We start from the raw sequence: 16,967 nt of genomic DNA on the forward strand, positions 1-16,967 counted from the left end.
TGGACTTGTTAACCATCCTGTACGTAAATTGTAATAGTGCTGCGGAATACATTAAGACTCTATAATGAATGCTTAAAATAATAATGAAATGTTAAGTACAAAACCTAAAAAAGCGACACAATCTGTATGACATTGTCACAAATACGATGTCAGAGACTAGCGTTTTTGCAGAATGAAAGCAGCTGCAGGCTAATTCTGAGACACACTTTATCATACTATCATACCGGACAGAGTACAAACAGAGATAATTCCATTTAAAGAAATGTATGGAAAACAAAAACGTCCTTAAAGCGGAACATAAATAGGGGAATGGCTGCGCTGTCACTATGTCCTTTACTCGCCAACAGCCTCATAGCCTGAATATGTTTACCACCGGCCATCTTTATTCCCGTTACCTTCTTTATCCCTCCCATTTTGTTAAATAAATGCTTTGAACTTTGTGTACGACACGTCAGCGCAACTCTTGTAACAATTAATATAACAGATCCCTATTAAACATTAATACGTACACGGATGAACCCGGTGGTGTGTCTGTTTTCATCGTTATGCGGACGCAGGTTACATGCCATGCTCTGTGGGGGTTAATCTCTAACACTACGTATACGCATCTGCCTTGTTTTTCCAACGCTTAGCGTACACCGAACTGGAAAGAGTAGTTTTGCGAACTTATCCAAGCGCCAAATGTCTATAACACTAACAACAATATCTGCTACTATAACAGGTTCGTGATCTCAAGGAATTCTCAATACGTGGCCGGGTCCAGGACTACGCTGCTACCTGTCCACGCAAGCGACGCTGCCGTGTTCATTGAATAGACCGTTAAGTGATTTATAACACGCTTAAGTAAATAAAGTGCTGTGTTGAAGAGGGGACAAGCTAATCGGGCATTCTCTTTCCTGCCAGCCTGCTGTGAAGATCCACAGACCTCCTCCCTGCCAAGAGCTGGGGTGATTTTGCGGGATCCATTGATAGATTTGCGAAGGGCCGGCTCGGCCATCACATTCATTATCCTCCTGGAGTTGCCCTCGTACAAGGAAATTGTAGATTGTTTTTCCCAGGTTAATAATAATCCAAGAAAAGCAATGCATTAAAACGAGGGCAAAACTTCAAATTTACTTTATTGAAGGGAAATGACAGCACCCCTTCTGATTGGCTGATAATTTAACATCCTTCTAACATGCTTTTTTAATTGCTGCGGAAAACAGGAACTAGGAGAGGGTTTAGGTCAATATCCACTATACTCATAGCCTCAACAGGAAAGTAAAATAAATGCCTTCCTCGAAGACATCTATAAAAACACACAGGCCAGGACTGGCACACCTGTCAAATACCCGGTGCCCCATACTTACCTGTTCTGCCACAGCAGCAGCAGATGCGGCCCTGCACTGTGCACACCATCCGGCAGCGGGGACGCCATCCGGCAGCACATTAGCCATTTGGATGTGTTCTCACTCAATTATTTAGGACCAGTTTACTAGACAAACCCCCTGTTTTATTATCATACTGCATGTGGTAAACAGAAAACCTCAGTCTTAATCATCCAGCTGGTCATCCTGACTAATGAAAGTCTATGGAGGAACAGACTTCATTAGCATTGCCATAAAGAATCAGCTTAGTGTGGTGCAGGGAAAGTCACCAAACGTATCACATGACTGACAACAATGGCGGCCTTCAGGTCTACAGAAAGTTTAATGGAACAAAATGAGATTAAGCTATTTTGTCAATGTGACCGCAGTGGAATTTATGCCCAAGGAGAAAAAACAAAAAATAACATAACATTAACAACAGGCATAACATTACACAAACCATGCTGGCCACAAAACGTAATCGGTGTCGCCGACAGCTAATGGAAACCTATTCAAAGTGCGCTTAATAGTATTAAAAACGACTTTGCGATAGAACAAGTAGATGAGATTAGGCCCACATTGGTGACCCAGTTTAAAACACATTTAGTGCACATTAAAGGAAAAAAGTAACAGGTTCATTAGCTCACTGTGGGGCGATACTAGCGGAATTAAACATATTTGGAATTTATTGCAGGCAGCGGCAAATCGTAGCCTGGCAGTAGCCAACAGCTTTTTAACACACACATATATATATATATATATATATATATATATCTATATATATATATATATATATATATATATATATATATATATATTTATATCTATTATCACTTGATTGGACATATAGTAGTTTTATTTTAGGCTGCTGTCATTTATAGCAGGCAGAGAAAGCTTCATTACCATGACAACAAAAGAAACCTTTTTAAGACCCGTGCCATTTTATTCTTAATGTTTTAACTAGAAGACAACATTTATGGAACATTGAGCCACGCGGCCCTTTCTCCTTTAACCTACTGCCTTAAAGCGAGTATTACAAACATGCATAAACGTTCCATACATCAGTGTTATTGTTCAGGAAACTACGAATGAGGACAGCGAGGTACCGAAAGCAGAAACTTTGTTTAAAGAAGTGCTTGTATGTAATGAATCCCCCCTCCCCCCGGCAGTCCATACTTTGCTTTTTTGTTGCAGTTGAATTGTAAAACAGAGAAGTGACCCAAACCACCGACAGCCACCATGTGATCCAAACAGAGGAGCCACACTCAGAACCACAACTTTAGCGTTCAAGTGTTAACCCGTTCAAAGGGACACTTCAACCATCACATGGGCTCGAGAGCCGAGCGTCACTTTTAAATGTACGCTTTTACGGGAACGGATCAGGACTGATTAAAGGTCCGAGTCTTTCTATCACGCCAACTATACTAATTTGCCGGCAAGTTCTGTGTTTCTATCCGTGCCTGCCAGGGCTCGCTCACGGTATACTCACATACTAGACGTCGCAGTTGTTTAACAAGACTCCCTGCACATGTAGTCATTTCTTGCTAGTGGGTATGGCTTTAAGTAGCCATAACTGGCACTGGAGGGGCAGTGGGCTGCAGCTTCTCCTACGGGTAGGCAGCTTTATGTTTGTCCTTACAGGTGCATATTAAAGTACTCACAAAGCATTGCATTCTTCGCCGGCGGAGCTGTATACAGGACAGAAGGCTGCTTCTTTTAAGTAGCGTAACCGGCGTGTCCTGAGCTCCAGGGGACGCTCGGGGGGTTCTACTATTACTCAGAAGACAGCCGCGTCCGCCTCAGTTCTATGTATCACTAGGCAAGCTTTTGGAAGGGGTTTGACAGGAATATATATTCTTACCTGTCCAACAGCTCAGGAAACTAATAAATAAGGATTTCCTCTCAATCCATCACCATTACGAGCAAACTTTATTAAACTGTCTCTTGGGATGAAAACACAGCTATGATGTCATCATGATAAAGTTTTTGTTTCATGCGCCGTATTCATCTTGTAAAGAGGGTAATGGATTGGGCTCTGCGACCTCTCTGAATAAATGACAGCAGTCGGCGGGGGATCATTTCTCTCCCCGTAATACTCCGGATACCTTACACTCTCATACGTATCTTTGCTCCACCGTCTCCCGCTCCCCTTCTCCCTGAGGCTCCCTGCTGCCCCATCTATGCCCTCCTTCTGTGTAAACAGCCCCTTCCACCTGCTGATCTCTTCGGCCCCCCTGGGGGTCCATGTTAGTGCTCCACACAAGGACAGGTGCAAGAAGAAACCCAATACACACATGACAGCGCCGACTACCGACTAAAGCGCCCCGTATGACACCAGACCGTCGCAAAACACGGTGTGACAGGCGGGCACACCTCACCCCACGGACCTGGCGGAGTATAAGAGATCGGGGGGCCCAGCAGGGAAGCAGCGGAACAAGGCCGCACTCGAAGCGAACACGGCCTTCTATAAGGACCCCCCGCGGCAACACGGCCTTGCACTCGCTTATTCCCCCAGCTAGGCTTCATACCTGTGCGGTACAGATCCGCCTCCGAGACCGCCGGGCTTGACAGGAAGTTCTGAAGCCACCGCTTACCTCTCCGGAGGGGGGGGGGGCGACCAGGGATACGTCACGTGACCAGTGCAGGGCTCGTCCGTGGTTGAATCCGTACTTCTGATTGGTGCAAGCGAACATCGGTTCGCTGAGGATTCTGGGAACTGTAGTTCAGATGTTGCTGGGGCAGTAGAGAAGGCTCGTTGGGGAATCGCCAGAGCTATTTTTATAGAATGAGATCTCTGGCTCCGGATTTAGAAACGTCACTTCTCGATGCCTCAGCCGCCCGCTGGCTGCTTCTGGTGACTGCCCTAACATTTCCCTAGACCTGCCTTTCCAATAGGATTAAAGACACTATTATAAACCATAGTGTTCCTTATACTAGCTCATAGATTAATGGAATAAGTGAGTGCTTGTATCTGACTAAGAAAAGCTTTCTTATTGCTTGTTTATTTTTGGAGCATTTTTATCAACTCTGAGATTTTACCTGATAAAATGTAATGGAACAAATTGTGGCTAATGCCTTTTAGGGTTCTGCCAGGGCTTTCCTGGACCAAATGGGGCCCCATGAGCAAAAAGCTCCTTTGTCGCCCCACACGCCGTGTCTTAACACCAGATGGCTTGCGCATGTCCCATGTGTCAGTTATCACATTGTCATCGACACGTTGGGGACATTTTATGGCCCCATGGTCCAGGCAGCCGCCTGACTCACCTGGCACTTAGACCGCCCCTGCCTATGTCCTTAATAGCTGACTACCTTTCAGCCAAATTACTACCATTTGTAGAAGTCGAGTATTTTTCATGGGGTAGTAGAGTGTCCCTGAACACAGCAGATGGTCATTTTACATTTAAAAGGTGTCTTTGCAGAAGTCCATTCCCTTTCCACCAATTAAAAGAGAGACTTCAATGTCCCAGACGGGATCCTCAATGAGTAAATCATGAGTATAGAACCCCAGGTGCTGGGAAGAGAGGTGGCTCTGCCACTGTACAGATCTCTGGTCAGGCCTCACATAGAGTGTCATGGAAGGGTCCATCCCCTGGGCTTCTGGAAGGGCCTGGGGGCCAGCCTCCTCCCTACAGACTGTGGACCCTGGCCTTGGAAGGGCTTCTGTTTTTGAGGAGTTGGGTAAAAGGGATCCGTTGCGACTACTTCTACCTCCTGGTATAGAGTGCCATGTTTCCCCAATTAACTGAGACCCTAAAGAATGAGGAGCTCACATACATATTTGGGGTACCTGTGTTTTGTGTGGTGTCTGGACAGAGACCTCTATGGCCAGGGTTTGCACCAAGATCTGATATCCAGCTGATCAAGGAAGACCAAGGGATGTTGATATGTCCAGTTTGGAAGAAAATTGGATAAAAAAATATTTAAATACTTAAAGGCATTTAGCAAAGTACTGGAGGGAGGTTTATTTAAAAGGAGGAGAAATGTTAGAAGTCATAACCTAAAACCAGAGGGTCAAGCTTATGTGTTATGTACTTTACTGAGATCGTGGTAGATAAGTGGAACAGCCTCCCTGCAGTCGTGGTAGAGGCCAATACAGTGAATCTGAACTGAGATAAGATAAAGGACTGTTTAATGCTTTTACATCAGGAAAAATGGGGGGACTAGATGGATTACATGGTTCTTATCGGCCATCAAATTCTATGTTGGTATTAAAGTGCTTTGTAAGCATTTAATATGCATTCACTAATGCTAAATAAATAACTAATTTATTTTTTTATAAATTAAAGGTTATTGAATAATTATTATTTATTGAAAGACATTTTTGGAGTATTATATACATAAATAAATAGTCTGTAAGTACAAGCGACACATCAACATATAAAGAATACAGCAGACTGTGTTTTGAGTGCACCATATGTTTTCAAACATAATGAATACAAGAATAACCCTCGAGGGTGGAGAAGAAGCAGAAATGTTCTAAATAACTACTTTAATAAATGACCTTTAGTAGAAGCTGCAGTGCACCACCTCTTCTGTGGTCTGGGGTTTCAAGCCACTAATTGGCTGTAGTATGTAGTATTAGCAGAAACCTGGAGTTATCTTTTTGTTCGAATAAACTTTCTTTTTATGCAGACCTGGAGGCTGCCTTTGGTATTTTGAGTGACTTTCCTAGTGCAATTACCACACTAAGCCAATTCTTTATGGCAATGCTAATGAAGTCCATTCCTCCATAGACTCAAAATGTTCAGCTGGGTGGTGAGGAATGAGTAACTTGTTTAGCAGAATAGGCTACAGCACGTACAGGTGGCTAAAATGCAAAACATTATATTATGCAAAAAATGGTTTTAAAAATGGAAACGGCACAATATTTTTGAAAGCATAGATTTAATCTGATGCTAGTCATAAAATAAAAACCAAGGGTGGGGTGAATAGAAAGGTTGATCATTTTAAGACTGATAATAATATGTTAAAAGCAGGTGATATAGCTAGCTTTTATTGGTTATGTGGTGACCTCATATATTACCTCTTATAAATTCTACATTTAGTGGCTGTATTATGCATGAGTATTAGGCCTTAGGTTTTTCTAATTGTAAGGTACGAAGAAGATCTTGAAATTTACTGATGCCCCACGGGGGTGAACCTGGCAGGGGGGTTCCGTTGGGTTATGAAAAGCAATGGAAGAGATTTCTAGATTTAGTTTTTCTTCCAGTAGAGCTGTGTCAAGACCTAAGTCAATAACGGACAATGAATCGTGACAATTCTTCATCAGGTGACTTTCTAGAGTTTTAAGACAACAGATGAGATACAAGGTTGGCTTCTTTAGCCCAGTTTGCCAACCACATATGTCAAATGATTAAATAGGTATTTTTAACAGCAACGTGCAGGTTAAAATGTGAATAATAATAATTATGTATTGTGACAAAATAATTTAAAGGTGTTTTTTCGAAATATTATGTACATTCTCAATTATGCTAAACATTCCAAACCTTAGCAGATCTGTCATTGTATTCTTCCCTCGGATGGTTTAATGGGATTAAAACAACGCAGGAGCAAGCTGCCGTATTAGACTACCTACTCTCTGGACTAATCGCTGACTAGTGTTTGTTGGTAGAGATGGTGATGATTTCTGTGGACAAACCTGGTTGAAGACTGCTTGCCCCTGATTATTTTGCACACTAGTGTAATTATTGAGACACAGTTTCAGGCCATGTCCACCTGGAAAGGACTATCTAGTCAAATACACAATGCCCATATAATATATATATCTAGGAGTATAATATCCTTGCCTTTTTGCTGTTGTGGGTACAACTCATTCAGACACCAAGGTGGAGGTAGGGCGCATAATAATATAATTAAATGATCCCATAACTAAACTTAATTACCAGTTCTGGTTATAAGTACAAAATGAGTAATTATGCATAACCCTTTAATTTATTAGCAACATTTAATAATGTTATTTTTAAAATTTTAATACTTACATTTATTCTTTTTTTTAATCTCTTTAATAAACCATAATTACCAGCCACCAAATGTGTTTGAAACAGTGTTGTAGCTCTGCTGTCCTTAATGATCAGCAGCCATCTGTTAATCGTACCCTTAAACTGTACAAAGGCAATATTTAATCTAAGACGATTACTTCTCACAGTAATCGTCTTAATTAAAATATGGTGCATTTTGGACAAGTCCGTCCCTCAATCCAATTGCTGTCCTCCTGCTGTACAACCGATGTCACCGCAGGGGCTCGAATGATGTTTGTTCAGACCTTGCTTCGTTTTTTTAAATTCTGCTTGCCTCTTTTACATGAATTAACAAGCTACTGAAGCCTCAGGATATTAAGCACATACAGCAGAATGAAGCGAGAAAGCCTCTCATTTATTATAAGGTATCATTTAAAGGCGAAACCGATCTGTTGAGCCTACAACACTGTTTTGGAATTATGTTCCCATTCATGTAAATATTCAAAAGCATTCATTTTCTTTGGATTTCCCTCTCTCTTTCTGTTTCTTGTTTTACATGGAGGACCTATTTCTTTTATTATCTTTCATTCATTTTTGAAAAGCAAAACCTGGTTCATATTCCAAATATCATCAACTCCACAGATTACTTGGTAAATGTTATGCGGAATTCTAACAAGCCCCCCCCCCCCCCCCCGCATGTATGAGAGAAAGCACTCTCCTCGAGCCCTGCCAAATTATCAGACCATCGAAGAGGCAGGTGGCTGCAACTCCAGAGCAGCAGCTTATACCAGCAGGATCCAGGGAGACCTGGAATTAGTATACAAATTCATTTATTTAATAAATCATGACCTGGAATAAGATCGTGAAACATTTAATCGCAACAATGTAACAATTCATTTTGTAGGGTCAACCCAATGATTTTCTATTACGAGATCCCTGCTCAATGTGTACTTAAATCAGGCAAGTTTCTAGCAGACGTGCAAACATAGAAACCCATAGAGCAGGGGCGTCCAAGTTTTTTCTGCAGTGGGCCACTTCATCAGAATTGTATCCGTGCGCGGGCCGGACTCATTTTTCACTGTGAGAAAATATGGCCTTTTATAAAATATGCAGATTAAAATAAAGTAAATGACACAAAACCTTTACTTTTCCTCTCACTGATTTCTGGGCCTAGAAAGTTTTGTGACTACAAATTCAGGATTCTGGATAAGTAAAAATAAAATAGTTCTATTTATTTTAGCGATGCACTAAAATGAAAATTCTGGACCAAAACCGAAAATTCAGGGTTCACTTAGCCGAAACTGAAAATGACCCCCCACACACTTTTAATAAAACAAATTTACACACCAAAATTGTACAAAAAATTATATATTATGATTGTTAACAGCAATCTCAGGCATACCCAGATTCCAGCATGTACTGATTGGCTGGGCATTGTACCGGTATTTTTTTCCAATTTTAGTGTGTAACCACACTTTTTTTAAAAGTAACACACCACAATTGGACAAAAAAAAATCAACAATATGACTTGGCATGATAGGAGTCTGATTTCTAACAGCAAACACACTCTTTTTATACCGAGCCAACCAGTAAATGCTGGAACCTAGGCATGATGGGACTGTGATTGCTGTTAGCAGATTGCTGTTAGCAATCACACTCCTATCATCCCAAGTCAGCCAGTACATGCTGGTACAGGGTGGCTGTAAGTGCAGACCCCATACTGCTGGCAGCATCAATACACAAGGGGGCAGCTAGCCAGGTTTCAGCATATACTGGTTGACTTGGCATGATAGGAGTGGGATTGTTAACAGCAATCACAGTCCCATCATGCCTAGGTTCCAGCACTTACACATCCATGCTATCACACACACACACACAAATTCATTCATTCACAGATTCATTCCCTCAATCAGGCATACTCATTCAAACACCCACCCCCCACCCCCTTACCTGCTCTACAGCTCTCTCAATGCCGATCACAGACTTCAGCAGGGGCCTCCCTCGTTCTCCCCACAGAGGAGGCAGGACTGGAGCAGAGAATAGACCCTCCCACAAGTAAGCAGCAGGGCTCTTGTGATTCTGGCTGCCGATCTCACGCGGGCCGCACCTCGAGGTCCCGCGGGCCGCATGTTGGACGCCCCTGCCATAGAGCAATGGTTAAGAAACTTAAAGTGACCTTATTTTAACATAGCAGGAATTCTTTTTTTGGCGTTCCATTTTTTTGAATACGTTTATTTTATTCAGTGTTTGTTTTGTCTGTTTGTTTCCGGTTATTCATGTATCTTTGTGTATCTTAAATTGTACAATCATCATTGGTTTGGTTCAACCACATCAACTGCCCAATGTTCAGACTCCCAACGGATTGCACCAAGAAGTGTAAAATCACCTCTGTGCAGAAGCGTTATTACTGTCCAGCCAAAGGAGGCCTCCAAATGGATAATGACTCCTTCTTTTAATCTCAATAATGGGGTGATATCCATGGTTTGGGGAGAACAAAACTTATGGGTCCTTCACCTTTATGGTATACTAATTTAAAGGTCAGGTGTGTGTATCTATGTATGTTAAGGTATCCTTCTGGTTTCCAAACAATGGTCAGTTACAACTTATTATAACATGTACAGAGAACTAAAGAGGTCAAGATCAAGCCCTAAAGCAGGGATGGACCTTCCTAATTTAGGTCCCAGGAAGGAACTGCTACTGTAGCCTATCTAAACCCGAAACAATGAACCTTTGCTACTCCTCCTGGTCTTTGGGAGAGTCCACATCTCCCCTGGAGGGTAAATCTGGGGACTTCTGGTGGGGTCTACATGGAGTTCCCCCACTTTAGTGGGTTTGGCTGGTAATAGGGGTTAGTTATTCTTTAAAGGGTGGGGGTGGCTGGAAGTTGCCTAAGGAGTGGCTATGACCAAGTACCACTCCCTGCCTAGTGATTGAAGATAATAACTCAGAGCCCCCAGGAAGCAGCCATTTACATGGAGAATCAGCAAGTTCTTAAGTGACATATTCTGGCTTAGGCCAACTAGACCCAGGGCTAATATCATTATTTTTCCTGGCATTCTAGAATAGAGAACATTAATAGACATTTTCTAATTAATAATTATATATTATGTAGAGAAAATGATGAATGTCATGCAGTCAGCATTCAGTGGACCTTGTGGACATTACTATTTAATCCCTTCCAAGAGAAATTACCTCAGTAAAAAAATATCATATAATTAGTAAAGGACTTTGACACTACTACTACTGCTCGAACACAACTGAATGGTATTAAGGGGCATACCAAGACATTTTGGACAACGGTATGCTTCCAACTTTGTGGGAACAGTTTGAGGAAGACCCTTTCCTATTCCAGCATGACTGTGCCCCAGCGCACAAAGCAATGTCCATAAAGACATGCTTGGGTGAGTTTGGTGGGGGGACCATCTACATATCAATGTCTATGTATTTACAATGCAATGTCATAAAAGTCCCTGTTGGTGGTCAGGTGTCCCGATACTGTCCATATAGTGAATATCCCCACCCCACAGAGCCCTGTCCATAGCTCTGGTCTTTTTTCCGATTAAATTGCTGAACTTGATATCTTGTCCCAACACTGCCATGTGAGGATTTTTAGGTTCCTTGAAGGCAAAGTCTTTAATTACCACTTAATGCTATGTGAGCAAACATTACTGCAGTGGTAAAATTATCAAGACATTTTTAATATACACCTAAAAATCTCTTCCATGTGTAATATAAAAACTGGTTATGACTTTCTCTCGCTTATATAAGAATACCGCATAGCCAATAAATGCTCCAATTAAGTCAAGATTTCCTTTAAACTGCTGTGGATAATTCTTGACAATTTCATTAACACCAGACTCTTATTAGTACCTATACCAACTTCACTTAGTGCCAGCGGCAGACAGAATTATTGCTGAATACAAATTATGCAGACACCTCAGTAACGAAAATGGCTCTTCATGCATCCGCAATGAGAATTAAACGCTGACAGCACTTTGCAATTTGAAATGATATTTTTCTAAAGAGCCAAATTATCACATGACTCGTTAATCTGTATGAAAGCTGTAAAGCAGAATTTCCACTGTAGAAATGGGATCAGCTTTTGTAACAAGAGGAAATAAATGCTGCAAAATGTTAATTCTAACAGAATGAAAACTGTTCTTCATCATTGGTGTGGCATTGATGATATATTTAAATCCGGCACTGGCAGAAATAAATTAAGGCTTGAACAGCCAGAGTAACCATAAATTGTATAGAATAAATGTGGATAATATGAAAATACAGGCTCATAAATGGTAATCTGTTTTCTGTTCACAAGATTGATTTAATCACAGTTTAATTTATTACACCCATGTGTCTACATACAGTAGGATACCTGGGGTTGGGCTTTGCCTGGGTGTTATTGACTAACTGAGCCATCATCAAACCACTCAGATGATGGCTATGCTGGAAGGTGGCATGGCACCGGATCACGCTTTATGGGCACCTGTGCCATGGATCAAATTATTTCACACAGGGTCCAATTAGCCAGACCCCTATAGCTGTTTTTAAAAGACACACTCCAGTGTCCCCGGCAGAATCTTGGCAAATAATTCATGTTAAAGTATTTTGTAAGCACAGGCACAGTGCATCGCATCTTATATGGTCTTACTGCATGTGTCATGCAAAAGATTGGTTGTTTGAAGCAGCCAATCGGTGACAGGAAGCAGTCCCATTATAATCAATGGCTTACCGAGCCAGCACTGGAGCTGACTGGTGGAGATGTGCTTGGCCAAATGATAGGAGAATGGGAAAAGGGGCAAATGCATATGGGGGGATTCTGCAGAATCTCTCAATGCTTGTGCAAGGGGTACATCACAGAAATGTAGAAGGACCACTCAGCTGTTAGGCACATAAAAGTGCATATGATGGCTGGAGTGTATGTAAAATGGACAACAACTTTTTTTAAATTCAAAAAAGTTGAATTTAAATAGATTAAAGGGCAATCAAAGTATGGTGGAAGGGGGTGTCCAACTAGAGATGTCTCATCCATGAAACAGGATATAGGAGATGGGGCAAATGCACAGTATAAGATGCTGTTTAATCCCTCTATGAATTTGGAAAAGAGACACAATACAAACTTAAAGTGTATATGATGGCTGGAGTGCCCCTTTAACAGTATTAGCCATAACTAGGAATGGCCAGGGATGTAGAAAAATTATCTCCTTGATATTTATCTAATGATGTCCGTATACAAATTATTTTTCCCAGATTTTCCCAGATTTCCAAGGACAATGCTTATTAACATTAACTGGTGCAATGATTCTCTTGTGAATCTATGTAGTTTGTCATGCTGATAAATTTATTTTTACATTAAAACTATCATGCTAGGATTCTAATAGAGGCCCTCGTTGAAGTTCACCCTTGTCTCATAGCTGAGCTGTTTTAATAAGAATAGTAGAAACACTCTCACGTGTACCCAGTCAGCACATGTTTTACCATTTCAGCTACATCGCCCAAAATTGGAAACTTGATGACATCAGAAGATTTGCTATTTTTACATTATGTTCGACATAAATAATTCACAAACTGGAAAAGTCTTTTTATATATTCTAATCTAAACTGCTGTAATTTCTTCCAACAGCTAATTAGGAGATTGCAAGTGCCATCTCAATTTTCTCTGACAAATTATTTCTGCTTTCCTCTCTTTTAGAAGACGCCATGTTATGTGACCAATTTCTGGAACCAAGAACATCTGTGTAAATGTGTCATTTTGCCACTTTAATACAGGAGGGTAAAACTACTTGACAACTTTAATAGGATTCGAGACTGTAACAAGGCTCTCAAGATTACATAAACTATAATCCTGACTTGGTTTGTAATGTTGCCCTGAATGTTTTTATTAGACGTACAGAAACTCTTGATGTAAGGAAATATCTTTCAGTAAGAAATGTATAAATATTGTAGGGCAGGCTTTTGAAAAATCAGCTGGTTTTCAACAAAAGCAAATTAAATTATAAACTGTTAGGAAAGCACACTACATCTGATTAAATCAAGGAACATGCAGTAGTATGTAAAGTGAAGGTTATTCTCCAAGGTCAACCCAAGTACAGCATTGATCCAGATGCTGGAGATATGACAGATGAAGCCACTCATTGCACGCTAGCCTTAAAGGGATTTCAAGATGCAACCGATATGAAAGTAACCAATGACCCCTCTCTGAGACAATGTTCTGAACTGGGGTAGTGGGTCATACAAAAGAGGAACACTTACAAATACCTAAACAAAATGTAAAATGCCAAGCAGATGTCTCCATTCTCCGGAGTCTTCTGTTCCAACTTCCAAGACACTGCGTCTCCCTCCAATCCGGGAATTAGTGAAGTATATAGTACATTTAAATGTCGTCTAGGGTAATGACCATAGCCAGCCTGGCATAATTTCTGTTATCGAATAATTAAGATATCAGCGGCATAATACAAGTGTAATTTTCATAGATATAATTGTGGATTTGTTTTCCAACAGAATATCTCATACACAATGCTACATTTAAAATATAAGCTAAACCCATACAAAATGGTACATTTAAAATATTAGCTAAATCCTTTAAATTACATGGTGTTATTATTATATGACAGACTCTCACACTGCTAAAATTCTAATTTCTTCAGTTATTTAAATGGCATAAATAATAAGAAGGTTTTGTGCAGACATAGCTAGTTTAAAATATTCTGAATTGCTGTGGACCCACAATACCAGGCAGAACAAGTACCTTTACAAATAGTATATTGTCTGTTTTTGTACTTTTTATGTCACAGGAGGGGAAAAAACCCAACAGATTAAATGTGTAATTATCTAGAATTTGTGTGGCTATACCTAATCTGTTACCTCTCTGACATACTTATACATCCACAGTCACATACACTAATACATAGACATCCATGATCACATACACTTATACATAGACATACATGATCACATACTAACACATATACATTCATGCTCAGATACACTTATACATAGACATTCATGCCCACATACACTAATACATATACACCCATGCGCCATACACTTATACAGATATCCATGCTCACATGCATACAAACATACATACCGTCTCCCTCCCGCCTGTACCTCCTTACCTCTTCTGCAGATTTCGGTCCGCTGCTCGCACATCGTGCCTGTCTCTCTCCATGCTGGTTGTTTACAGGGGTCGCCCTGGGCCCCCTAGAGAGGTGAGCCCCGTCGCAGTTGAGACCGCTGCAACCTTTGTAGTTACGCCACTGACTGTGTCTATGAAACTAAATGAGGGCAGAGATGGATTAAATTAATGTCGCTATTAATTCATTAAAAAAAACCCTTAGGTTTAAGCTTTTAGTATGCCTGTCTTCATCTCCTATTGGTTTAATAATTTTAGCAGAAATAAGATGGCATCTGATAATATATCTCATCTTGTTTGCTACAACGTTTATCATATTTTATAGCTCCCACATTCTGTAGTTATGTACATTATCTAATAACTAATAAGACATGGTATTAAACAGAAATATACTTAATATACCAGTGCAATTTAAACAAATTCTATTGATCTGTAAGTAATAATTTCCTGAAACTTATAAAGTAAAGAAAATATATTTTCTGTTAATGGTCACACTGCAAATCAAATAAAAATGATTAAAGGTAATGAATAAAAAAATGACGTTATAATAGTATTCTATTCATTTGAATTAGTAAATTGGCCTGGGGCTAAGTAGAGTAGTAATTAAATAAAGCTTCAATAAAATACAGCCAGTCTTAAGGAGGGTCAAGGTATCAAAGAGAGATATTTTCCTTTCCAAACTAAGTTCCTAAACTGATAATGATGCAATTTTGGAACAGAATGAGGAATCTGCACACTCCAAGGGAACCCAGGTGCTTAACTGTGCCAGGAAAGGCACATAGAATCGGCCAGTTTGGTGTTGGTGTCAGACCGCTTGTGAAATTATCATCCAAGAAAATTTTCTCCACCTTCACTTAATTTGCCTACAGCTAGACTTGGAGGGTGGTTATATCGATTCCATTATAGGACTAAGTCTTGTGTCTTCTGCAAGTAAGTTTCTAGTCATGAACTCCATACCGAGCAATACTGTTCTCCTGAAACACAATGTCTGTGCAAGATACTCCTAGTACGTGTTATGAGCACAGTCCTCGTGTTTTCTTCAGAGAGGCATTTCTTCTACATTCCATTTATATCGAGCCTGCAGATTCCAGAGCGCTGTTACAATCAGTGGAATAATTTAAAATTGCACACAATAACACACTGGTACAAAAGGAGAAGAGGGCCCTGCTCTTGTGAGCTTATAATCATGTCGATGGTTGAGGGGTAAGTGAAACAGTAGAAGAGGACTCTTTGGATGAGCATGAGTTGATAGGGTCTGGATGATCTGTTGAGGTTGTTGATTGTTCAGGTGGCTTGATTAGGATAATGGCTGAGAGTGTTAGGAAGAAAGGTTGTAAATTTCTCAAAAAAGGTGGGCCTTCAGATTTTGAAAGTCAGGTAAGATGGAGAAGGTCTGACGGAACAGGGAAGGGAATTCCACAGAATGGGTACAGCATGGATGAAATGCTGAATACGGGAGTGGGGAGAGGTTATGATGGTAGAAGAGAGACAGAGGTTGTTAGAGAGATTAGGGTATTTGGATAAGAGGGTAAGAGATTGGGGGTGCAGAGTTGTTATGGGCTCTGTAGGTCAGGGTCAGATGTCAGAATTTGATTCTGGAGGGAATGGGGAGCCAGTGGAGTGATCAGGGGTAGGCACCAACATTGCTCATGGTGGACATTTGCCGGCTTTTGTGGTGGACATTTAAAGATGTTCTATAGACCTTCACAAGCTTTGCCATGGACGCTGGTGTCCTTGTACGGACACTTTACCTATCCCTGGGAGTGACAGGCATAGCGGAGCAGCAGATGAGGAATGGTGATATAGAGAGAGAAAGATTAATCTAGCTGCAGTGTTGAGGACGCATTGGAGAGGAGAAAGGCGAGAGAGGGAAAACAGTTAGTAGGAAGAAGCAATAATCTAGATGGGATATCACAAGGGAGTGGATTAATATTTTAGCTGCTTCTTCTGTGAGGAACCTATACACTTATTATATTGTGACTGATTCTGCAGCACTCTATGATTTCACAGTACAGTTTTGGATACTGGTTTGTCTTCTTTCTCCACTCAGGGAACTATATTGTAACTTTGACATCTATATTTAATTCTCAGTTAACCGGGAACTCTGCATGAGTAATGTTGTCAGGCACAGCTCTTCTGGGCTATTGTTCGGTTATAATGCTTGGTGGAAATGCAATAAAGATCTTGACAAGTAAGGGTACCAGTTTACACCAGCATATTATTATTATTATTATTATTAATACACATTAATACTCGAATACTTTTTGCCGGATTAAAGGATGAAAAGAGTTGGGGTTGGCAGAAATTTTATAGCCTATATTATAGAGGGTAATTGCACTTGTGGCAGGTATGATTATGTGTCCATGTGTTCATTTGAAATTCCATGTAGACTTTGCAGATTTACATCCATGTTAGTTTATGTGCTCCTTTTGTAAATGATATATGCAATAGCTTTTTGGAGAATATATCTTAAGTACTGTTTTGGCAAATAAGGTGGCTACTTAGTGTGTTTAACTGGTAGGTGTAGTC

This window comes from Sceloporus occidentalis, unplaced genomic scaffold (genome assembly GCF_023333645.1).
Source record: "Sceloporus occidentalis isolate IW3139 unplaced genomic scaffold, rSceOcc1.0.p SCAF_34, whole genome shotgun sequence".
Classification (NCBI taxonomy): domain Eukaryota; kingdom Metazoa; phylum Chordata; class Lepidosauria; order Squamata; family Phrynosomatidae; genus Sceloporus; species Sceloporus occidentalis.